The sequence below is a fragment of the Lissotriton helveticus genome, chromosome 7 (assembly GCF_964261635.1).
Source record: "Lissotriton helveticus chromosome 7, aLisHel1.1, whole genome shotgun sequence".
Classification (NCBI taxonomy): Eukaryota; Metazoa; Chordata; class Amphibia; order Caudata; family Salamandridae; genus Lissotriton; species Lissotriton helveticus.
Window position 1 is genome coordinate 86,007,500 of NC_136068.1, and position 27,061 is coordinate 86,034,560.

Sequence of the window (27,061 nt, forward strand, 5' to 3'; positions counted from 1 at the left end):
TAAGATGAGGAACACGTAGGCACATATAACATGGCAAAATTCACTTTTCCACATTCCCTCCTTGTGCCCTACGTTTCCATCAGGAAACATCAATATTCATGATACCATCTATCTGTTCATATAGCATCATTTGCTCGTCTCGAATTATCTTGGTACGGGACTTAGGACTAGGAATACAAGAGGTAGCACACATGCCGCAAATCGCAGGGCCACTTTGTAAACAGAGGCAGCAACTGAATATGATCATTACTGCTATACCTAGGAATGACAATACTTTCCATCCCCAGGCAGATATGATACTCCAGAGCCAACCGGACCATGTCCAGGTGCCTGGATTCTGGTGTAACTGATGGGCAATTTTATGAAGTCTGGTTATAGCTGAATAAACGGACGGCGCGTTATTAGGAATGAAAATGCAGCAACTAGATCCGATGACTCTACAAGCTCCTCCTCTATCAGCCAGTATGACGTCAAGAACGAGACGATTTTGGAGCACAACAAATCTCATAGCAGATTGCTCTTCAGTTAAGTTACCTAGAGCGGAAGTAGTCTCATTCACTACTGCTTCAAGGGTTCTGGTTAGCCTACGTATTAACTTACTATTCTGGACAGGGCCTATGAAGAAAAAGAAACCTTTATTGAAGTCTTGATACTGTTCTAGAGCAGTTTCAGTTTGATCGACAATTGGGGACTCAGTCTCCCTTCTATGTCTAACGTGTACTAGATGTGTGTTTCTGTGATAATCGGACGGGGCTAGGAAAACTGGTGGCAGTAGGAAGGCAATGTAACATGTTCCATCCCAATCGAGGGGCAGACGAACATATGCGGTCTGACCACAAACAAAATAAGAATGACGTGAGGCTTTGAAAATAGATTTCCCACTGTCACTATACTCGACCACAGTAGTACAATCACTATGTCCTACATGTGCGGAACCATTCTTTCTGACACATAATTCGCCTTTGACTGGTAGAACTGAAATAGCAGGCAAGTCTGGAGTAGTCTCGGACTGAACATTCAAAACCATGAAATTCGAGGAATAATTACCTAGATCATATACTTCATTTTCTAGATCTAATCCTGTTCTATGGGAAAGTCCTTCCTTGTCTGGGAAACATGTTCTATTCAGAAGGGACATATCAGTTGAGGATGATGTTAACGTGGACCATGCTCCACATGAACCATTATGTGAAAACGGATAGGGAAAGAGTGGCAGAACTCCCTTCGGTGTCTGGAAAGGGGGGAGTCGACCACACACCCAACAATTAGTGGCATTGCTGGTCTGGTGTGAATAGTGCAGCATTCGGATAAAAGTATTATTACGCATAGCAAGACGATAGGATAACTCGTGAGGAGGCAGATCACTAAATGTGTGCTCTACTGTAACATTAGAAAACATATTTACATGTGTAATAGGAAAACATAAATGTAAAGCATAACTTATGCAAGTAACCATAAGACTTAGAAATAATAGAAAGAACAGAGTGACGATACATCTCTTAGAGTTTTGACTAACTCTCTCACTGTGTGGGTCTATCTCATACATGTCAGGAACCTGTCTAACCGTTTCACCCGAGAGGGACTTAGACAATTAAACTGGCTGACTTACTAGACCGTAATTTCTGTTTATACTCCTGCTGCGGAGTTTTCTCTAACAGGGGGAGTTTAGATTCAGAGTCTGGGCAGTCCTTGAGAACGGGGCAGTCCTTGAGAAAAGTCTTTGCTTTGAGTCCATGAAACTTTTTCACATGGCTGGCGTGTAGCCACCCTTTTCGGTTTTCCACTTTCACTGCTGTCCGGGTGGTGAGGAGAACGTGGCGGGGCTCCTTCCAGCGGGGCTCCAGCGGATTTGAATGATCAAAGTTCCTTATAAGTACAAAATCACCCGGAACGACCTCATGCGGTTTTACTTCGGTGTTGTCTGGAAAAGCAGCGGCAACCTGTGAACGACAAGATTGTAGTGCAGACATCAAGGAGGCAAGGTAATCTGTCAGCATATTACTGTCAACATCGGTAATGGTACGGGGTCTAGGTGTACCCCACATGTTTGGGGGACGACCAAACACTATCTCATACGGAGATAGACCTGAACGGGAATGAGCAACCATTCTCATATAGAAAAGGGCGACTGGCAGTGCTACTATCCAATCTACACCTTTCTCTGCACATACTTTAGCAATGCGGATTTTCATGGTCTGGTTATGTCTCTCTACGAGACCGGCTGCTTCAGGATGGCGTACACAATGGAACTTCCACTGGTACCCTAACAGAAGGGATACTTGTTTCATGAGCTCGGATGAGAATGGCTGGCCGTTATCTGAATACACGACCCTAGGTAATCCATAGCGGGGAAAATACTCACGAACCAACTGCCTGGCAGTGGTCGCAGCTGTGTAATCTGGAACTGGATATGCTTCTGTCCACCTGGACAAAGCGCATACAACTACGAGGACATACTTGAAACCTCGACATCGCTCCATCTGAATATAATCCATCTGGAGGACTTCAAAGGGGTGGTCAGGAGGATGGAATCCACCTTGTTCCACCGGAACACCTTTACCTGGATTGAACTGACAACATATCATGCAGGTACGTACTTTCTGTTTGGCTGCCGCTCGTAAATGCTTGTTGAACCAGAGGTTCTGGATACTGTCTAACATGGCTTTTTCTCCTAAGTGTGCTGGACTATGTGCGGTGTTAATAATGACTTGAACCATAGAGTCGGGGAGAAACCATGTGGCTTTTCCCTTCGTTAACCATCCTTGATCTGTCTGGACTCCTCCTTGTTCGGACCATTTCTTGATTTCATCGGAAGTAGCATGTAACTGTATATCTATGACATCTTGTGTAGGGTCCTTAACTGTCATACAAGTAGTCTGATCTGGAGCGAGTGTCTGTGTCGTGTTTAACTGAAACGTCTGGAGTCTGAGCTGTGAGCTTGGCCGTTCGATCTGCTAGATCGTTACCCTGGGAAATGATATCAGTGACTTTCGTATGTGCCTTGCACTTCATGATGGCGATAGCTGTCGGTAAATGTATTGCATCTAACAAAGCTTGAATGAGGGGGCCATGCTGAATCTTGGTTCCATGAGAAGTCATAAAACCTCTTTCTTGCCAGAGCACTCCAAAGTCGTGTACGACTCCGAATGCATAACGTGAATCTGTGTATATGTTCACTTTCAGGTTCTTGGCACGTATGCAGGCTTGGGTCAGAGCGACAAGCGCTGCTGCTTGAGCAGACAGGGTGTTAATACGATGTGTTTCTATAACTTCGGTTTCAGTAGTCACTGCATACGCGGCTACTAGTTCTCCTGTACTTGTTCTCATACATGAACCATCCACATAAAGTGTCAGGTCGGGATCAGGTAATGCAATGTCTGTCAAGTCTTGTCTTGGCTTTGTCATGATGTTAACAACTTCCACACAGTCATGTGTGGCAGAATTTGAAGTAACTGACGGTAACAGTGTAGCTGGATTTAAAATGTTGCAGCGTCTGATTTCTATGTGTGGCTGAAACAGTGTCAGTTCATAACCGGTTAAACGTGCAATTGTCAAATGCTGGGTCTGTGTTCGGTTTAAAAGAACTTCCACGGAGTGTGGAACTTGTACTGTCAGGGCGTGTCCTAACACTATGGAATCACTTTGTCTGATAGCTAGAGCTGTGGCTGCAACTGACTTGAGGCACGCAGGCAGAGCCTGGGCCACCGGATCTAATGTGCTAGAAAAATAAGCACAGGGCTTGTATTGTCCTGCTTGATCTTGTGTAAGAACAGATAATGCAGTACCATCACGTTCAGTAACAAAAAGTGTAAAAGGCTTACTGTAGTTCGGTGTTGCTAGAACAGGTGCTTGGCATAAAGCTTTCTTTAACTCATTAAAAACAAGTGTATGTTCCTGGGTCCAAGGGAGGACAGTCGATACGGCTGCCTCCTGTGTCGTTAACTGTATCAGTGGCTTGGCTAGAAATGCGTACTGAGGAATCCATTGTCTGCAGTAAGAAGTGAGGCCGATAAAAGCTCGTACCTTCTTCTGTGTCTTGGGCTGTGGAAGATGTGCTATTAACTGGATACGGTCAGGTGTCAACTGCCTACCCCTCTTGGACAGTAAGTGTCCCAAGTAGACCACTTGCTGGACACAGAATTGCAATTTGGAAGGGGACACCTTGTGCCCCATCTCGGCCAGAAAATACAGGACTGTAAGTGACGCACGCTCGCAGTCACGTTCAGAACGGGCTGTGATCAGTAGATCATCGACATACTGGAGCAGGGCAGTGTCAGTTGGCATGTGAATATTGTCTAGTTGTCTCTTAAGTGCTTGACTGTAAATGCTAGGACTTTCTGTGAAACCTTGAGGTGCTCGTGTGAATTTATAGCTTCTTCCATTTAAACAGAATCCGAAGAGGAACTGGCTGTCTGGATGAATGGGGACACTAAAGAATGCGTTCTTGAGATCGATAACAGTGAAGAATGTAGCTTCGGAATCAATGGCTGTCAATAGGGAAGAAATATCTGGAACCACTGGGTACTGGGGTATGATACATTTATTAAGTTCTCGAAGGTCAATCACTAATCGATAAACTGGAGGTGAATTTGGATCAGTACGTTTCAGAATCGGAATGATAGGAGAATTACATACATTGGAGTCAGTTTCTACAACTACTCCTTGAACAATGAGCTCGTCAATAATTTTGGATAAGGCTGCTACAGCCTCAGGTGGCAATTTGTACTGTCTGATTCGTGGTAATACAACACCTTTCTTCAGAGTGACACGATGGGGTGTGATATGCATACAACCTACATCAGTTGGACCTTGCGCCCATAAATGCTGTGGTACATTCAATAATCTTGGATCAAAATCACGTAATACATAATGACCTTTAAAATCACGCAGAAACAAACGTACCCCTTCTGGGGAGCAGCATATGACGGCTCCTAATTCTTTTAGTGTTTTAATGCCCAATAAATTTTCTGGACAAGATTTCGTGAGTAACAAATCTGTAGTTCGGGACAATGGACCAACTTCTAGAGTAACTGGTTTCGATATTTCATTAACAATAGGCTTTCCTGAAAATCCAAGGGAAACATTTCTAGAGCCTGAGAGTGGAGCCCCTGGAACCTCGTCATGACTGATGGTAGTCCTACTTGCCCCTGTATCGATCAGAAACTTTCTGTCTTTCCCTAATACTTGACTGTGTACATAGGGACCCTCTTGATCTACAGGAATCTCGATGAGAGGCAAGCCTACCTCCCTCTCTAGGCTGTTTCATGAATACGGCTGATATTCTGGATACTCTGACTGTGCGTACTGGTACATCTGCTGTGTAACGTGTTGTGTTGCAGCTATAGGCTGCGGTGCTGTGACTGTCTGTTGTGCATTCTGTGGTGGCTGGGAATTCTGTGCAACTAGTTCTTGTCTAGGCGGACGTGGTCTTTCTTTCGTTTTACCAGTAGCTATGTTGTGTTTCAGAACTGCACATTCGTTTATATAATGACCTGGCTGTTTACAGTAATTGCAGGTCCCTTTAACGGGAGCTGCAGGATGACTGGTTTGATTCGGACCCCTCTTCTGACTGTCTTGAGGAACAGACTGTGCAACTAATACTTTCATTTTCGTGTCTTTCATACGTCTCCTTTCGTGTTCCTGCTCTTCCCTGATTCTGTTCTGGTGATACTGTAGCATCTGGAGCATCTGTGACGGAGTATTAGCTTGCCAGGTACTTTCGACTTTCAGTACTCGATTTTTAACTTGTGGACTTGAATTCTCGACTAGTTTGGTGACAAAAAGATGGGGATACGATTCACTACTTGTTTTCAGACCACTATTAATAATGAAACATTTCTCGAATCTAGAATAAAAATCACTAGTATCTTCGTCTTGTTTCTGTTTACAGGCTGAGATGGCATCCCAATCCTCCTTTTTCGTGGCTAGTAATCTTGGCAAAACTTGTATTAACAATTCGGGCAAAGCTTTAGCTTTATCCCCAAGACCGGTACCTGGTACTCGTGTATTATCTTCAGTTTCTAATGCTGTCCAATCTATCTTTTTCTCTCCCACCTCCCATTCTTTTTCTTTAAGTTTTTCATATATGCCCGCAGGCAACAGGACCTTTAACATTTTAATGATATCTGGATACGTGTATTCTCCCATACGGAGCATGTCCTTTAATTCACGGTGGAACCCTGCTGGATCTTTATCATGACAGGGAATTAACTTTTTCATTTCCAAGAGTTCTATTTTTGTGATAGGGGTGTAAACAAATACTCGTTCTAGACCACCCCCCTCTTTCTTGACTGGATGCACTTCTCGTAACGGATTCTGTCTGTCTATGTAGAATGATTTTCCTTCTGGGGGTGAGACGTGAACAAAATGTGGATTCAGAAACGTTCGGTATTTGTGGCGCTGTTCTAATATGACACTAATTAAATCGGTACCTAGACCTTTCCATCTGTTTTGGAGTAACTCGTTTAATACATCATGTAGAGGACCTGGATCAGAATGCTGTTCCTCATACAGTGTAATGAGGTGCTGGATCATATACATACCCACCAGACGTTGCTCGGCTGGGGGCCGTTTCAGAAACGTTTGGGCCACTATTTCATCTGGAAACGTGGTAGAATCACTAGTCCATCGGACTGCTGATCGGGCTAGTTCTTGTTCATGCATGGTACTGAGCTCGCTGTAACCTATTCGTGATTTCAGGATGTTATCGGTGACCTGGAATACTTGCTCAAGAAAACACTGTTCTGGTGCTGGAGGAGGAAAAGCTTTCTTGTAATCTAGGCGTGAATGTCGGTCGGAAAGTCTAGTTCTACCTACATACGCTATTCTGTCGGGATTCTCGTTGTCTACCTCTTCACTAGAAGAGTCATATTCTTTCTCGGTTGCTCTTTTTGCTTCTCGTTTCTCGTGTATACGTATTATTTCCTTACGAATATTCTTGTACATACTCTCTATACAACCTTGTGTCTTGTGTTTTCCATCGGCTATATTGTCACTCCACCTGGTCAGGACTTTCATTTCTTCTTGATCTTTGTCTGGACAATCTTGCTCTCTTATTAAACAATTAATCAAGAACTTTAAAATCATGAGCTGAGTCTCGACTTTTCTTTGAACCATGGTTTCGTGAATACTTCCTGGATTCTCTCCTGTACGGATAAAACGATATATTCTGTCTAGATGTTCTCCCATATCGGGCAGGGTGACCAAATAACTGGCAACCCGTCTAAAACGCAATGAATATATGACCATGTGATCTTCGCCTGGAACTGGATCATAACGACAGTCAGTAAGAAGTCGCGTGATATCTACATATGTAGACACTTTTGGCGTACGCTGTAACGCTAGGTCATGTAGCGTCAGACGTCTTGGTTGAGGCGGGGTGCGAGGAGAACCTCCCCCCGCGGCACCTAAACTCGAATCATCGGGGAATACTGTACGGGCTGGTAACGTGACTGGCAAAGCGGATACATTTACTGTGGGCTGGGCCGGGGGTGCTGTAACATTAACTGGACCCACGGGACCAGTGGTTGGGGAAACAGGAATTTCATTATTAACGGGAGCAGGCGGAACAGGATTTGCATAGGCTGGGACTGTGTCGTCCAAATAGGACGAAAGAAAAATATCAGCTGCGGTCGGTTTATGATGTAGCTTAGTCGGGACCAATGGCGGCGGTAAATTACAGGGTGCTTCCGGGGTTGCCTTTGGCAAGCCCTCGGCAAGAAGAGGATACATACCTTTAATAAGGGCATTTCTCTGTCTGTCTGACTGTTCTGCTCTAACTCGTTCACCTTCTTCTATTAATTCCCTTTCTTGGGCTCTTTCTGAGGATTCCCTACTTAATTCTGTTTTTCTGAATTCTTTTTCGGTTCTTTTATGAGATTCTTTGCGCCATAACTCGATGGCATCTTTCTGGGACTGCCTGGCTTTCTTTTTCCATAATGCTTCTTCTACCCGCATGATGCACTCGGCATCCCATGTACCTGATACGGGCCATCTATATTTCTCTTCTAGATCTTTAGTATAGTCCGCCCATAAGTCTAGATATAATATGGCATCTAAGCCATGCTTGTGATACATAAAATGTCCAGGACTGTCCCTAGGGGGGACAGGAACTGCTTCTTCGAGTAACCCCTTTCTGGTCTTTAACTGACGTAATTTCGAGAACAGAGGCATTTCGGTAATACACTTGGAACACAATACACAATAATCACAGTAATTAAATGGCAAACAAAACACTCATACCACGACATAAAAATACATTGATAACAGTTCGAACAGAATACTACCTGATACACTGAAAACAGAACACATGAATTTCTCGAGAACGAAACTTACTAGAATTACTGGATGCACTGCTAAAACAGTACAGAACATACCGGTCCCATAAAGAGACACGTCATACCGTACCCACTTAGGTGAATACTTCGGACTGGATCTGTGTACCCAAACCCAACGGACCAGGAACAAACTAATGATCCTGTCTAGATACTTCCCCCGCGACGGTACTCACCGGGAAGCAGAAACTGGAAGGCCTCAGACTGGACTGGACTGCTACGACGTCGGACTACGAACTTCGGACTTCGGAAACAGGTGGGCCTCCGGATACTTCGGACCTTGCTCTCTCGGCTTGGGCTCTGGTCGGGACGAACCGCATTCCACACCGCTTCGTCTGGATGCCGGACCGCAGTCTCCGTCTCCTCCGTGGGCCTGAGGGAGACTTGAAGCAGAAATATCTGCCGGTGCGCAGTAGAGTTCCGTCACGGCTGCAGAGGGTCAGGGGACCTGCGTAACATCGCCAGCGCGTGAGGAAGGGGCTCGTCCCTATTCGGGCGCCATTATGTGGTATATAAATAAATAATACCGGGACTATTTTTGAATTACATTAACAATAACAGATAGCTCAATAAATAAGAGGCAGGATCCGATGTGTCCGAGTCAAAAAGGATTTATTCAGGCAAAAGGGAAGGGACTGGAACGGGACAGCCTGAAATAAAATAGGAAGGAAGGCAGCTGCACCATTTCATCAACAGTGCAGCATATATATAGTACAACATTACATTACATTACATACAGTAGGCGTAACTTGTGACAAGCGTAAGATAAGAACACATGGGCGGAAGAAGAAGGCGTGCACAGGGCGTGCACGTAGACATGTGATGAGAACGTCACAGAAGTGTCATGAATGGGCGGAAACATGGAGGGGGCTACCTGAGCAGCTGAGACCTTTAACCTAGTGGTGCGCGCAAACGGGCAATGACGTGTTACCGGGGAGAACTGGGGGCTATGACTTCTGCACTAGAAGAGGAGACTAAAGTCTGTGGTGTCAGGACGACATGTACCTATAGTATATCTGGTATCTGGTGTTTAGAGTACATGTTGATAGAATCTAAAAGTTATCAGGGCAAAGGGTACTTGACACTAAGGCTGGTGCATGCACATATTCTACATGTATTGCGTGTGCTATGAATCTTCTATGAATATTAATACAGAAATTCTCTTGCATGGAGACAGAAAGACTAGACTATAGCTGAAACTGTTTATGCGGTTCAGTAGCTTAGGAATGCGAAGAAGGAAAGCTGAACTGATAACTAGAAGCATAACATACTCTTGGCAGACAGGCAGGCAGAGGCAGGCCGGGCACCGCGCTGCGCGGCAGGAAGTAAGTGAAGGGTCAGGGATGCAGGTGGGGGCTGCATCGCTCCTCGGAGTGGGTTCAGGAGACTGGAGCTTGAATCTGGTGTCCGGGCCCTTTTGAGGCCTAGAAACGGGGACAATGCGGTGAATTAACGTGCACACTGGAAAACGTGGCAACATAGGCCTAATACTCGTTGCTTTCACGAGAACTGGATACTGGCATACTAGAGTTGGACACAACTATAATTGCGTCTTTAATCGATCATAGGGGGATATATGCATATCGATCATGCACATATAACGTAAGATGAGGAACACGTAGGCACATATAACATGGCAAAATTCACTTTTCCACAGGTTAATGAAAACAGTGTTGATATTGCCATTTTTAGGTCTCGTGACCTATCAATGCGCATGCGCATTGAGAGAAGCGAGACTATAGGGCTTTAAACAAAGTTTAACTAACTGTGGCGATTTGGTGCTGTGCCTGTGCGCTTTTAGGTCAATGCGCACACATTAATGCCCTCCTTTTGTCTCCCCCTATCCCTCTTACTTCACCTTTTTCTCTCCCCTTCCCTCTGCTTCGCCATCTCTTCTTTCCCTCTCGATTCCCCGTGTTTCCTCCTTTCCATATTTTTTCCGTTCTCTACTTCTCTCTGTCCCTTACCTCTGAGTTGTCCGCTCTCCCCTTTCTCTCACCGCACACCCCTTCCCTCCCTCCACTCGTCTGTTCTCTCCCTGCCCCCTTGTTTTTTTTTCCTCGCACAAATGTGAAAGCACTGTACAGCAGCAGAGAACAGGCTCCGCTTCCCTTGTGTCGTGTTTCCAGTGACTGCGGTAGTGTCCCTTACCTAATGAATGAGTGCTAAAATATTAATTGTGCACGAATGCATCCCGGACATTCCTATGGCAAACGACCAGAATTAACGGGCAAGGCAACTGGCTGTTATGCAGGCACATAAGTGTTTCATTATTAGCCAACAGTGTGAAGTCCAACATTATCAAGTGCAAAAATAGTATTTTACAGCATGCGGTGCACATATTCGCCGTAATATAAATAAAAGGGCTACATGAGAAAAAATATTTTAAGATACATCTTTACCAAATGTGCAGCTCACAATGTAATGTCCCAGTCCTGCTATATGCACGTGCACTCCTTTCTCCCTCTCTCCCGCTGCCTAGTCCTCCCACCCCCTCCCTCACCAGCGCGCGCTCCACTCGCATCTGCCTGCTGCTCCCCCGCCCACCCCCGCCACTCCCCCAACCAGCAATTCACACACAGCAACGCCACTCATCCACGCAACCCCACTCATCGACGCAACCCCACTCATCGACGCAACCCCACTCATCGACGCAACCCCACTCATCGACGCAACGCCACTCATCGACGCAACCCCACTCATCGACGCAACGCCACTCACACACGCAACGCCACTCACACACGCAACGCCACTCACACACGCAACTCATCCACGCAACCCCACTAATCCACGCAAGCCCACTCATCCACGCAACCCCACTCATCCACGCAACGCCACTCACACACGCAACGCCACTCACACACGCAACGCCACTCACACACGCAACGCCACTCACACACGCAACGCCACTCACACACGCAACGCCACTCACACACGCAACGCCACTCACACACGCAACGCCACTCACACACGCAACGCCACTCACACACGCAACGCCACTCACACACGCAACGCCACTCACACACGCAACGCCACTCACACACGCAACGCCACTCACACACGCAACGCCACTCACACACGCAACGCCACTCACACACGCAACTCATCCACGCAACCCCACTCATCCACGCAACCCCACTCATCGACGCAACGCCACTCACACACGCAACTCATCCACGCAACCCCACTCATCCACGCAACCCCACTCATCCACGCAACCCCACTCATCCACGCAACCCCACTCATCCACGCAACCCCACTCATCCACGCAACCCCACTCATCCACGCAACGCCACTCATCCACGCAACGCCACTCATCCACGCAACGCCACTCATCGACGCAACGCCACTCATCGACGCAACGCCACTCATCGACGCAACGCCACTCATCGACGCGACGCCACTCATCGACGCAACGCCACTCATCGACGCAACGCCACTCATCGACGCAACGCCACTCACACACGCAACGCCACTCACACACGCCACTCATCCACGCACGCCACTCATCCACGCAACCCCACTCACACACGCAACGCCACTCACACACGCAACGCCACTCACACACGCAACGCCACTCACACACGCAACGCCACTCACACACGCAATGCCACTCACACACGCAACGCCACTCACACACGCAACTCATCCACGCAACCCCACTCACACACGCAACGCCACTCACACACGCAACGCCACTCACACACGCAACGCCACTCACACACGCAACGCCACTCACACACGCAACGCCACTCACACACGCAACGCCACTCACACACGCAACTCATCCACGCAACCCCACTCATCCACGCAACCCCACTCATCCACGCAACGCCACTCACACACGCAACGCCACTCACACACGCAACGCCACTCACACACGCAACGCCACTCACACACGCAACGCCACTCACACACGCAACGCCACTCACACACGCAACGCCACTCACACACGCAACGCCACTCACACACGCAACGCCACTCACACACGCAACGCCACTCACACACGCAACGCCACTCACACACGCAACGCCACTCACACACGCAACACCACTGACACACGCAACGACACTCAAACACGCAACTCATCCACGCAACCCCACTCATCCACGCAACCCCACTCATCCACGCAACCCCACTCATCCACGCAACCCCACTCATCCACGCAACCCCACTCATCCACGCAACGCCACTCACACACGCAACGCCACTCACACACGCAACGCCACTCACACACGCAACGCCACTCACACACGCAACGCCACTCACACACGCAACGCCACTCACACACGCAACGCCACTCACACACGCAACTCATCCACGCAACCCCACTCACACACGCAACGCCACTCACACACGCAACGCCACTCACACACGCAACGCCACTCACACACGCAACGCCACTCACACACGCGACGCCACTCACACACGCAACTCATCCACGCAACCCCACTCATCCACGCAACCCCACTCATCCACGCAACCCCACTCATCCACGCAACCCCACTCATCCACGCAACCCCACTCATCGACGCAACGCCACTCACACACGCAACGCCACTCACACACGCAACGCCACTCACACACGCAACGCCACTCACACACGCAACGCCACTCACACACGCAACGCCACTCACACACGCAACGCCACTCACACACGCAACTCATCCACGCAACCCCACTCACACACGCAACGCCACTCACACACGCAACGCCACTCACACACGCAACGCCACTCACACACGCAACGCCACTCACACACGCAACGCCACTCACACACGCGACGCCACTCACACACGCAACTCATCCACGCAACCCCACTCATCCACGCAACCCCACTCATCCACGCAACCCCACTCATCCACGCAACCCCACTCATCCACGCAACCCCACTCATCCACGCAACCCCACTCATCGACGCAACGCCACTCACACACGCAACTCATCCACGCAACCCCACTCATCCACGCAACCCCACTCATCCACGCAACCCCACTCATCGACGCAACGCCACTCACCGACGCAACGCCACTCACCGACGCAACGCCACTCACCGACGCAACGCCACTCACCGACGCAACGCCACTCACCGACGCAACGCCACTCACCGACGCAACGCCACTCACCGACGCAACGCCACTCACCGACGCAACGCCACTCACACACGCAACGCCACTCACACACGCAACGCCACTCACACACGCCACTCATCCACGCAACCCCACTCATCCACGCAACCCCACTCATCGACGCAACCCCACTCATCGACGCAACGCCACTCACACACGCAACGCCACTCACACACGCAACGCCACTCACACACGCAACGCCACTCACACACGCAACGCCACTCACACACGCAACGCCACTCACACACGCAACGCCACTCACACACGCAACGCCACTCACACACGCAACGCCACTCACACACGCAACGCCACTCACACACGCAACTCATCCACGCAACGCCACTCACCCACGCAACGCCACTCACCCACGCAACGCCACTCACACACGCAACGCCACTCACACACGCAACGCCACTCACACACGCAACACCACTCACACACGCAACGCCACTCACACACGCAACGCCACTCACACACGCAACGCCACTCACACACGCAACGCCACTCTCACACGCAACTCATCCACGCAACCCCACTCATCCACGCAACCCCACTCATCGACGCAACGCCACTCATCGACGCAACGCCACTCATCGACGCAACGCCACTCATCGACGCAACGCCACTCATCGACGCAACGCCACTCACACACGCAATGCCACTCACACACGCAATGCCACTCACACACGCAACCCATCCACGCAACCCCACTCACACACGCAACGCCACTCACACACGCAACGCCACTCACACACGCAACGCCACTCACACACGCAACGCCACTCACACACGCAACTCATCCACGCAACCCCACTCATCCACGCAACCCCACTCATCCACGCAACCCCACTCACACACGCAACGCCACTCACACATGCAACGCCACTCACACACGCAACGCCACTCACACACGCAACGCCACTCACACACGCCACTCACACGTGCAACGCCACTCACACGTGCAACGCCACTCACACACGCAACGCCACTCACACACGCAACGCCACTCACACACGCAACGCCACTCACACACGCAACGCCACTCACACACGCAACGCCACTCACACACGCAACGCCACTCACACACGCAACGCCACTCACACACGCAACGCCACTCACACACGCAACGCCACTCACACACGCAACGCCACTCACACACGCAACTCATCCACGCAACCCCACTCATCCACGCAACCCCACTCATCCACGCAACCCCACTCATCCACGCAACCCCACTCATCCACGCAACCCCACTCACACACGCAACTCATCCACGCAACCCCACTCATCCACGCAACCCCACTCATCCACGCAACCCCACTCATCCACGCAACCCCACTCACACATGCAACGCCACTCACACACGCAACGCCACTCACACACGCAACGCCACTCACCCACGCAACGCAACTCATCCACGCAACCCCACTCATCCACACAACGCCACTCACACACGCAACGCCACTCACACACGCAACGCCACTCACACACGCGACGCCACTCACACACGCAACTCATCCACGCAACCCCACTCATCCACGCAACCCCACTCATCCACGCAACCCCACTCATCGACGCAACGCCACTCATCGACGCAACGCCACTCACACACGCAACTCATCCACGCAACCCCACTCATCCACGCAACCCCACTCATCCACGCAACCCCACTCATCCACGCAACCCCACTCATCCACGCAACCCCACTCATCCACGCAACGCCACTCATCCACGCAACGCCACTCATCGACGCAACGCCACTCATCGACGCAACGCCACTCATCGACGCAACGCCACTCATCGACGCAACGCCACTCATCGACGCAACGCCACTCATCGACGCAACGCCACTCATCGACGCAACGCCACTCATCCACGCAACGCCACTCATCCACGCAACGCCACTCATCCACGCAACCCCACTCATCCACGCAACCCCACTCATCCACGCAACGCCACTCATCCACGCAACGCCACTCATCCACGCAACGCCACTCATCCACGCAACCCCACTCATCCACGCAACCCCACTCATCCACGCAACCCCACTCATCCACGCAACCCCACTCATCCACGCAACGCCACTCACACACGCAACGCCACTCACACACGCAACGCCACTCACACACGCAACGCCACTCACACACGCAACGCCACTCACACACGCAACGCCACTCACACACGCAACGCCACTCACACACACGCAACTCATCCACGCAACCCCACTCATCCACGCAACGCCACTCACACACGCAACGCCACTCACACACGCAACGCCACTCACACGCGCAACGCCACTCACACACGCAACGCCACTCACACACGCAACGCCACTCACACACGCAACGCCACTCACACACGCAACGCCACTCACACACGCAACGCCACTCACACACGCAACGCCACTCTCACACGCAACTCATCCACGCAACCCCACTCATCCACGCAACCCCACTCATCCACGCAACGCCACTCACCCACGCAACGCCACTCACCCACGCAACGCCACTCACCCACGCAACGCCACTCACCCACGCAACGCCACTCACCCACGCAACGCCACTCACCCACGCAACGCCACTCACCCACGCAACGCCACTCACCCACGCAACGCCACTCACACATGCAACGCCACTCACACATGCAACGCCACTCACACATGCAACGCCACTCACACACGCAACGCCACTCACACACGCAACGCCACTCACACACGCAACGCCACTCACACACGCAACTCATCCACGCAACCCCACTCATCCACGCAACCCCACTCATCCACGCAACCCATCCACGCAACCCCACTCATCCACGCAACCCCACTCATCCACGCAACGCCACTCACACACGCAACGCCACTCACACACGCAACGCCACTCACACACGCAACGCCACTCACACACGCAACGCCACTCACACACGCAACGCCACTCACACACGCAACGCCACTCACACACGCAACGCCACTCACACACGCAACGCCACTCACACACGCAACGCCACTCACACACGCAACGACACTCACACACGCAACGACACTCACATACGCAACTCATCCACGCAACCCCACTCATCCACGCAACCCCACTCATCCACGCAACCCCACTCATCCACGCAACCCCACTCATCCACGCAACCCCACTCATCCACGCAACCCCACTCATCCACGCAACCCCACTCATCCACGCAACCCCACTCATCCACGCAACCCCACTCATCCACGCAACCCCACTCATCCACGCAACCCCACTCATCCACGCAACCCCACTCATCCACGCAACCCCACTCATCCACGCAACCCCACTCATCCACGCAACCCCACTCATCCACGCAACCCCACTCATCCACGCAACCCCACCCATCCACGCAACCCCACTCATCGACGCAACGCCACTCACACACGCAACTCATCCACGCAACCCCACTCATCCACGCAACCCCACTCATCCACGCAACCCCACTCATCCACGCAACCCCACTCATCGACGCAACGCCACTCATCGACGCAACGCCACTCACACACGCAACTCATGCACGCAACCCCACTCATCCACGCAACGCCACTCATCCACGCAACGCCACTCATCCACGCAACGCCACTCATCCACGCAACGCCACTCATCGACGCAACGCCACTCACCGACGCAACGCCACTCACCGACGCAACGCCACTCACCGACGCAACGCCACTCACCGACGCAACGCCACTCACCGACGCAACGCCACTCACCGACGCAACGCCACTCACCGACGCAACGCCACTCACCCACGCAACGCCACTCACCCACGCAACGCCACTCACCCACGCAACGCCACTCACCCACGCAACCCCACTCACACACGCAACCCCACTCACCCACGCAACCCCACTCACCCACGCAACCCCACTCACCCACGCAACCCCACTCACCCACGCAACGCCACTCACCCACGCAACGCCACTCACAGACGCAACGCCACTCACACACGCAACGCCACTCACACACGCAACGCCACTCACACACGCAACTCATCCACGCAACGCCACTCATCCACGCAACGCCACTCATCCACGCAACGCCACTCATCCACGCAACGCCACTCATCCACGCAACGCCACTCACACACGCAACGCCACTCACACACGCAACGCCACTCACACACGCAACGCCACTCACACACGCAATGCCACTCTCACACGCAATGCCACTCTCACACGCAACTCATCCACGCAACGCCACTCATCCACGCAACGCCACTCACATACACAACGCCACTCACACACGCAACGCCACTCACACACGCAACGCCACTCACACACGCAACGCCACTCACACACGCAACGCCACTCACACACGCAATGCCACTCTCACACGCAACGCCACTCACACACGCAACGCCACTCACACACGCAACGCCACTCACCCACGCAACGCCACTCACCCACGCAACGCCACTCACCCACGCAACGCCACTCACCCACGCAACGCCACTCACCCACGCAACGCCACTCACCCACGCAACGCCACTCACCCACGCAACGCCACTCACCCACGCAACGCCACTCACCCGCGCAACGCCACTCACCCGCGCAACGCCACTCACCCGCGCAACGCCACTCACCCGCGCAACGCCACTCACCCGCGCAACGCCACTCACCCGCGCAACGCCACTCACCCGCGCAACGCCACTCACCCGCGCAACGCCACTCACCCACGCAACGCCACTCACCGACGCAACGCCACTCATCGACGCAACGCCACTCACACACGCAACGCCACTCACACACGCAACGCCACTCACACACGCAACGCCACTCACACACGCAACGCCACTCACACACGCAACGCCACTCACACACGCAACGCCACTCACACACGCAACGCCACTCACACACGCAACGCCACTCACACACGCAACGCCACTCACACACGCAACGCCACTCACACACGCAACGCCACTCACACACGCAACGCCACTCACACACGCAACGCCACTCACACACGCCACTCATCCTTCCAACGCCACTCATCCTTCCAACGCCACTCATCGACGCAACGCCACTCGACGCAACGCCACTCATCGACGCAACGCCACTCATCCTTCCAACGCCACTCATCCTTCCAACGCCACTCATCCTTCCAACGCCACTCATCCACCCAACGCCACTCATCCTTCCAACGCCACTCATCCTTCCAACGCCACTCATCCTTCCAACGCCACTCATCCTCGCAACGCCACTCATCCTCGCAACGCCACTCATCCACGCAATGCCACTCATCCACGCAACGCCACTCATCCACGCAACGCCACTCATCCACGCAACGCCACTCATCCACGCAACGCCACTCATCCACGCAACGCCACTCATCCACGCAACGCCACTCATCCACGCAACGCCACTCATCCACGCAACGCCACTCATCCACTTGCAAAACCAAAAGGTCAAACTCTTCTATTGCGAGACCTATTGCATTTTCAATGCTTGTTGTTTATTTCTTCCATTAGGCTGGTTTTCACCAGTTTTTTGTTTGTTTGTAAGCTCAGTGGACCGAGCTACATGGAAAGTATAAATTGCCCAGGATCAGGCAGTTAGTTAAATACTAGACCTGAGAACGCAGCACACTGCAATTACTGCAGAGAGTATACATTTACCAGCATACTGCATTTTGGGGATTATACCATGAAACGGGGCACTTTCCCCATCTCTGGGTAATAGCCGGTCCATTTTTCTTTTAAACCACACATCCAAAACCAGCTTTTGCAGGGATTCTAAATACGCCCAATCTTGACTAAAGGAAGAGGGGACTAATCAAAGACGGAGATCAAATGTCAGAAAACATCATCTTACAAATTGCTGCCTATTCTTTTAACATGAAGATGGGTGTCCACTTGTCTTTTTTCTGGCTGCTAAGTAAGCTTTATGACAATCTTGCTGGGGTACAGGGATTTTGAAAGGAAAGGGTATAGATGTAAGTTTTTTTTTTTCTCCAACACACAACATTTAAATACCTGTAAAATAAGTGTGCAAATATGTCAAAACATATCCGTAGTTGGGAAAGCACAAATGAAGCACATTTTTTTGTAATTGGGTAGTATGATGAAAACAAAGATGATGATCAAAACAAATCAAGACGCGGTATAGGGTGATGTGCAAATGATAAATGCTTGCTGAACCTGATTTTCACACATTATCGTTTGGGCAACATATACTTTTATCAGTAAAACTGCATGTCGTGTGAATGTTGTGGCCATTTCAATGGAAAATGTGCAGTCTGTAAATGACGGCACACTCCCATGCCATGCTTTAGTAATATACTTGCAACTATGTGCACCATCAATCAATCGATCATTTATTTGTATTGCCCGGTTAATCACCCCAGGGGGTATCTAGGTGCAGTCCTTCAGGTATCGGGTGAAGAGTCAGGTCTGGAGTTCCGTCTTGAAGTGGTTCAGCGATGGAGAATTGCAGAGGTGGAGGGGGAGGGTGTTCAGGCTTTAGCGGCGAGGTAGGAGAAAGAGCATCTTCCGGAGCAGCGCTGAGAGTACGTAGGGTCTGGGCGAGGTGTGCGGAGCGGAGGTTTGTGGAGTGTTGGTGTAAGATCAGGCAGTGGTTCATGTAGGCTGGTCCTTGGTTGTGGAGGGCTTTGTATGCGTGAGTCAAGAGCTTGAACTGACATCTATTCTGGATGGGGAGCCAGTGGAGGTCTTTCAAGTGCTGGGTGATGTGTGTCCTCTTGGTCAGTTTAAAGATCAGTCTGATTGCTGCATTCTGGATTGCCTGTTGTCATTGTAAGAGTTTGATGAAGGTGCCGGCATAGTGTGTGTTGCCGTAGTCGAGCCGGCAGGTGATGATGGCCTGCCTCACTGATTTCCTTGAGCTGATGGGACGCCATCTGAAGGTTTTGCGGATCATGTGGCTGCAGGCTGAGATGACGGCGTTGACCTGACCTTTCATATAGAGTTGGCTGTCCAGTTTGATGCTGAGGTTTCGTGCATGGGTTCGAGCTCCGTTGGCCGCCAGGAGTCGTTCCAAAGGGTGGTGTGTCTGCCGAAGATCAAAACATTTTGTCCATGTTGAGCTTCAGGCAGTTGTCTTTCATCCATGTTGCAACTTTCTTCATGCAGTTGTGTAAGTTGCTTTTCGTGGTGGAAGTTGCTTTTCGTCAGGGTGGGGTTCATTGAAAATGAGAGGACGAGTTGTGTGTCGTTGTCTTAAGAGATGATGATGTTGTTTGATCTGACAATGTGTGCAAGTGGAGTTCTGTAGATGTTGAAGAGAGCTACATACCACACCCATGCCACTCTTCTGCTGAATTGGTGTGGCTCACATGCTGCACTTAGTGCTATGCTTAGGTTTTTCACAATCCCTGAGTGCAGTAATGTAACATTGGTGCAAGCACCCCCACTCTTAACATTTTTCCTGAAGCAAGTTCCTCCAGGATGTAGTAAAAGGATTAGACCTAAAGTACAGTATGAATAGTAATAACTCTTCATAAGCTAGATTTCTGATTTGGTTAGATCTTTTAACCCCTTGCATGCGGGGCTAATTCCCCTGCTGTGCTGGGGGGCGCGCACAGCGCCCCGGTGCTCATGACGAGCTGAGCTCGTCATGAGCCACGGTGGTCGTGTGGTCATGACGAGCTGAGCTTGTCATGGCTACACCCGTTTGTCTAGAATGTTCGCACAGCAGGGGAATTAGCCCAGGGTGCGAGCTTTCCAACGGTCATGACGAGCTGAGCTCGTCATGAGCACCGGAGCACCGTGGCGCATGACGAGCTGAGCTCGTCGTGAGCGTTCAAGGGGTTAAGATGGCCTGCTTTAGGAGGGGGGGTTAGTTAGAATGAAACCCCAAAAAATGCTTTGGGCGACTCATAGTTAACCTCCCTTGCTACTCAGCAAACCTCTTCTGTCCATGCACATGGATTATGTCCCCACACACATGAAGTGGAAAGGGGGCCACCCTGGCCTGGCTCAGCCTCACTCTGGGGGTGACGTAAGCAGTGTCCACTCCTGCTTGTCCAGCTCCTTACTGACTCACCGGCTCTCTGTGACCTGAGGAAAACCCACGCAACAGCTTGTGTTTTCAGATTTTGACACAGCCAATGACTGTGTGTGAGCTGATGAGGGCCATTCACCAACCTATGAATACAATTCCAGACTCAAACTCTGTCTTCCTGGGTGGCCTGAAGACAGCCTTCTCACTACTCATGTGTGCCCTGTTAGCCACTGACTTGCAAATGCTATTAAGACTAGTAGTGGGCATAACTCGTGTGCTTTGCTGAAACGAAATTCTGCTGATTACAGCTAAAGTAGTCGAGATTATGTAGAATTTCGCAGGAAACGTAACCCTGTTTTCTTAGTGCAAAATGCACCCTTTCTTCTAAAGTGGATCAGCGGATGCATTTTACACTAAGAAAATAAGGCTAAATTCAACAACATAAACAGCAACGTCTGCTTGAGCTCTGGCGGTAGACATCTTGCACCCAAAGTACTCAAAATTACGCGAGTGGGAATAAGAGTGTAATTTTGCGAATTACCAAAATTACTCTGGCGTAATTAAAGTTAATCCAGCCAGGCCTAATTACGACCGATACATTCCAAAGATATTTGGTCGCCGCTGATGCGCACCTTGAAAACCTTATCCCATTCCATGCACTATCCTCGTCTTGCTTCTAACCCCGCACCCGCTCCATTGGGTGACTACCTGTACTTCATTTTATTCCCCCAGTTAAAGGACTGACTGTCTGTACTAGAAGGACTGACAGCCCTGAGGCTGTTCAGGCTCGGGCTGAAGGGCAACCCTCGCGCCGTGTTTGTTTTCCGGGAAGAGCCCTCGGTGCTCGCCTCCTCCCACGCCTCCGTTGTGCAATCCCCTTGCAGGTGCGGCAGGCGCGTGTATTTATTCCTGTCACTTCCTGTTGGTCCGGTGCGCGTGCAGGCCTTGAGCCATCCAACCAGCGGGCGCCGGAAACCCTGCACGGATTGCAGCTGGAGCTCGTGCAGAAGAGGCCCGGCCAAGGGCAGGGAGCTGTGTTTGTGTGCGCGCGCGGACCGCCGCCTCCCATAATACACAGTCCGAAGATGTCACGTGATAGGCCAGAAGGGCCGGGGCCGAGTCTGTCCCGTTGGTAGAGGACGTGATTTTTGATTGGAAGACAAGTGGGTATTATTAACCTGTGACCTTGGCAATTTCACCGCCTAGCTGGTGATTTTTATTTTTATTTTGGAGAAGCCTTGGGTCATGAGGGTGAAATAAACCGGTTTAAAATGTACACTAACCCGTTCCCAGAGAAGTGTATGAGGCCCTCACATTGCAACAGGTGGGGAGGACTAGACTTGCAGCCACGTGCTACCATCCCCGATGGAGGGTGTTTGGGAATGCCCCTCTCCTGGATGATTCTGCGGGGGTGGGTCTGGGTGGCCTTACCCACGCTCAGTACACGAGGGCAACAGCTGGCCACCGCCCCGGGGTAGAGATTCAATTCTGTACCGTGTATAGCGCTTCTTGTCGGATAGCGCCTCTCTCCTCAGGGGCGGCCTTAGGCATATGCAAGCTGTGCACCTGCACAGGGCCGAAAAACCCCAGGAGCCGCCACGCCAATATATATCCTTAATATAATAATCCTCGGAGGATGGATACATATTTGCGTGGCGGCCCCTGGCAGGGATTTGGCGGCCTCCGGCTCTGTTCCACTTCCAAACACCCTGACCCCCCCTCTTCACTGGCCTCCACGCCTGCGTTCCTCCGGGGGCCCCCTACCTATGCTCCCTGCCAAGGGCCACCATGAGCCTAGAGCCGCCTTTGCTCTCCTGTCGGACTGCGCTCGCTTCCAGTGAGTGTTGCACTCTATGCTGGCCCGGGGTTGCGGAGACCGCGACCCAGCTGCCCTTCCTGTTTGGGCTCTGGCGACTGGTTTCTCGGAAGGGCCTTCCCCTTCTTGTCAGGGTGGCCTCCGTGCACTGAGGGCTCGCGGGAGAGACCGTCCGTCCATGCCAGGCCTTGTCAGCGACAAAGATTTTAATGTTCTCGTACGAACCCTGGAAGGGAAAGAAGGGGATGGAGTGGGCGAGGGTCTCACACATTTGGCGCAGTTTCACTCACTGGGTGTGAGTCTCGCACAGTCTCGTGCCACGCGCAATGACGCCACCGACTTCAGTGGAGTTAAAGGTTTTGGCGCGGTCTCAGTGAGCGTGCAACCCTCACGCTTTTGGCATGAGTCTCACACGCTAATGAAAAGCCTCACTAGGCGGATATGGGTCTCACAGTGAGGCATAGACCCACTCCAGCCGATGTGAAACTATACTTCTTAACGGAGCTGCACATGTTGGCGGAATCAGACTGCGCGTTGAGTGTCCCACCTCTCTGCACTGAGTGTACGCGTGTCTCACGCTTGGTTAATAGTCTCGCTCTACGCTTGGTCACCCTGTAGACTCTAAGGTAGTTGTACTCATTGGATTAATGTCACTCAGTGGATGTGGTGTTCACTATTTGGAGCAAAACCTCACCATGTTGGTGAGACTGTGTGACTGTTGCACTCTGTAGGACACTATTGTATTGTATTGTAATTGCATTTATATAGCACTTACTACCCTTGACGAGGCATCAAAGTGCTTTTTCGGCGAGTAGCACGCTACTCCGGAACCCATAAAGGATTAGTGGTGAATTAGCACACACAGTGAAATCTGAAAGTAATTTGAGTGGTGGATATGTTAGTCAGTTATTTGAATTGAGAAGGATAGTTCAGGGTTACTATGCATGATGGCCTCGTACAACAGCACAGTCTCACACCTTAGTGCACTACCACGTTCGGAGTGTGCAAGCCTCACAGTGATGCGCACGCAGTCTCACACCAGCTTCAGCCATCCCAACGGCTTTAAGAGTGGCACATTCATCAGATGGCGTCACTCAGCTCGTGTGCGTTTTACGCAACGGTACACTAGTACGATGTTTCACTGAAGTTGCATTCCTCCTCTGCACTTCAGTGATGTGGCACACAGTGAAGCAGCCACTCACTCACTTTTTGTTTAGTCTTATAGTCTCACACCTCGGTGCACAGCTCTGTTCAGCGGTGGTAATCTCACATTTGAGCACAAGATCTCACTACAGCCTCTGTCATTCCACTGTCTTTGATGGAGTGACACAAAGTGACTCCCTTCTGGTTTCATTTAACATGAGCCTCGTTCTTGTGCGTGGGCTCAGTCCAGCTTAAAGGACCCTGTGAAGCGTTGGTGTCTAAGGAGCACAACCCGTGCACACAGTTGGTCACAGAGGCAACAGAATTTCCGTGTCAGACCACATCCCACCCTCACGTGGACGACATGCTGCCCAAACCGAGTGTACCACCTCAGCATCACAATTTCACTTTTTGCACATGCCTACTCACTACAGACATCAGAAGGTGCTAATTAAAGGACACAACACACCCACAGAGGAAACACAGCTGTATCAATAACAAACAAACAGAAAATTCAACAATTCCCTTTGTCCGCCTAACATGTAAACCACAATCACTCATACATACAACATATCAACCTAATTATTGTGTGTCAATTCAATCAGTATAAAGAGAACCCAACAAAATTATAAACATACAGTAAAATGTCAAAAACATCACAAATTGTTATTATCAATAAAAAATACATTCAAATGTGACATCATAAAAATGAAATATCAACAATGTATACAGCAGCCTAGAACGTACATGTGACAAATCAATCTGACATTAAAAAAGAGAGAGAGAGACACAGTAACAATTTACATGTTAAAAAGTCATCCTAAAACATTAATTCTATTGAATCTATTGAACATCAGAACCACATAGGTAATTTCAGATTTAATAGTTCCTTGAATTTAAAAAAGAAAACCAGAGCGTTGACACGTTTCGGTGTGCTCTCAACTTATGCACCACCTTCATCAGGACTGTTAAAAATAACTCTCTTTAGGCAAAGTTCACATAAAAATACATATATCTGTGTTGGGACAAAAACATATATATCAGTCATAAATATGTTCCTGTCAATAACAAACAACGCCATTTACCAGCACTAAAACCTGTTGATGGACAGTGAACAAACTGAATAGCAAGCAGGGGTGCAGCCCTGCCAAGTACAACAGATCAGGTGTTACTAGACAGTACAATAAGGAAAGCTGAAAGGGGTTATCGGAGTTGTCCGAATCGACCCAGGCACAACGGTGTCCAGCGCTCTCAGAGAATAAGAGTTTGATGTAGAGGAGAGCTCTAATGGATATACGATCAATCCCCATCACCCCACAAAAAACTTGGGCACCCCATCCAAATTACTTCTAAAATGACTGACTTCTTTATTTTATGGTAGAAGACATCTCCAGATGCACCATCGGCTCATCCTCTGACATAATGGTGGAACCGACAAGCTAAACCGATTTGTCTCCCACCATGTACGGTGGAGTCAACTTAATCTACAACTGGCATAGAAGGAGTGGCTAACTATTGACAAAATGTATAGTGTCCATGACTTGCTGGGATTCTACCATGCGGGTACCGATAGTGCAGCCCGACTTCGGGGGTGCATTCTCAGCACCTTCATATGCAAGTCATTTTCATCTCCATTGACTGACATTGGTAAATTCTCTATTCAAATGTTTCCCAAGGAGCATAGCTCCTCAAATGGTGGAGTCATGAAATAACCTATGCTGACCACGCAAACAACCCTAAATATGGCAAATTTCCAACAAGTCCCCAGCAGATTCTCATAGTTGAGAGAGTGCCAGTCACAACCGGTTACTTTAACTTAATTATTTAGAATTGTTTGTGTATATCATTACTCTGGGAAATAGAACAACAGCAATATCCTTCCTGAAGTTGCTTGGCTCGATACGCCACCTCTTTGCATTCCACTCGATGAACTGAGCACTTCCCGTTTATTCACCAAGCCATCTTCATGAGAGAGTCTACCTCTGCGGTGTCATATCTTCATGTTGCTGATCCCTTTGGTTGATGCTTCATCCCCTTGAAAACCTCAGGATGCATTTTGTCCCAGAGATCTGCTTTTATCATGGCTTCTCCAAAGTCCTCCTCCATGTCCATCGCCCGAGTTCATCATAAGGGATTTTCGAGCTCATGATATTTTCTCAGCTGCATATCTGCCTTGCTAAAAATGAGCTGCTGTAGTTTGGAGGATCCGCATGCATGAATAATCTGGGTCCTTCTTTCATCATTATGATCACCAATTTCCTAAGGCCACATGGGTTCATCAGTGGACGTCCTATTTTCCTGCTTGACTTGTCTCGGGATAATTAATTCATAACTGGCATTGATAGAAGGGGCCAAGGTACTGTTTAGGACTTTGAAGTTGGATGTGAAGTTGGCGTGTCCTGGTTTGGGGTGAGTGAGGAATACCCTGTAGACCTTTTGTTTCATAAAATATAGTGACGCAGAGCATTTGGCCATGATATTCCTCTTTCGTTGCATGGATTTGGTTTTGAAGGTTTTCCGCTCTCAGTTTCCAGAAAGAAGGTTCTGAAGAGGAACCGTTGTGAGGCTAAAAGGTGGGAACATAGTAGAAAAAGTTTGCTATATTTGCAGGGCTTTCCATCTGACGTCTCGTTGGAGAGTGAGATGGTTGAGGAAACTTGCC

At 50.4% G+C, this 27,061-nt stretch overlaps 1 protein-coding gene across 1 annotated transcript in view; it reads left to right on the plus strand.

Annotated features, from left to right (window-relative positions):
* TNFRSF1A (TNF receptor superfamily member 1A) overlaps window positions 1-27,061 on the plus strand; it is a 106,731-nt gene that overhangs the window by 55,461 nt on the left and 24,209 nt on the right. The gene's annotated exons all lie outside the window — the stretch shown is intronic.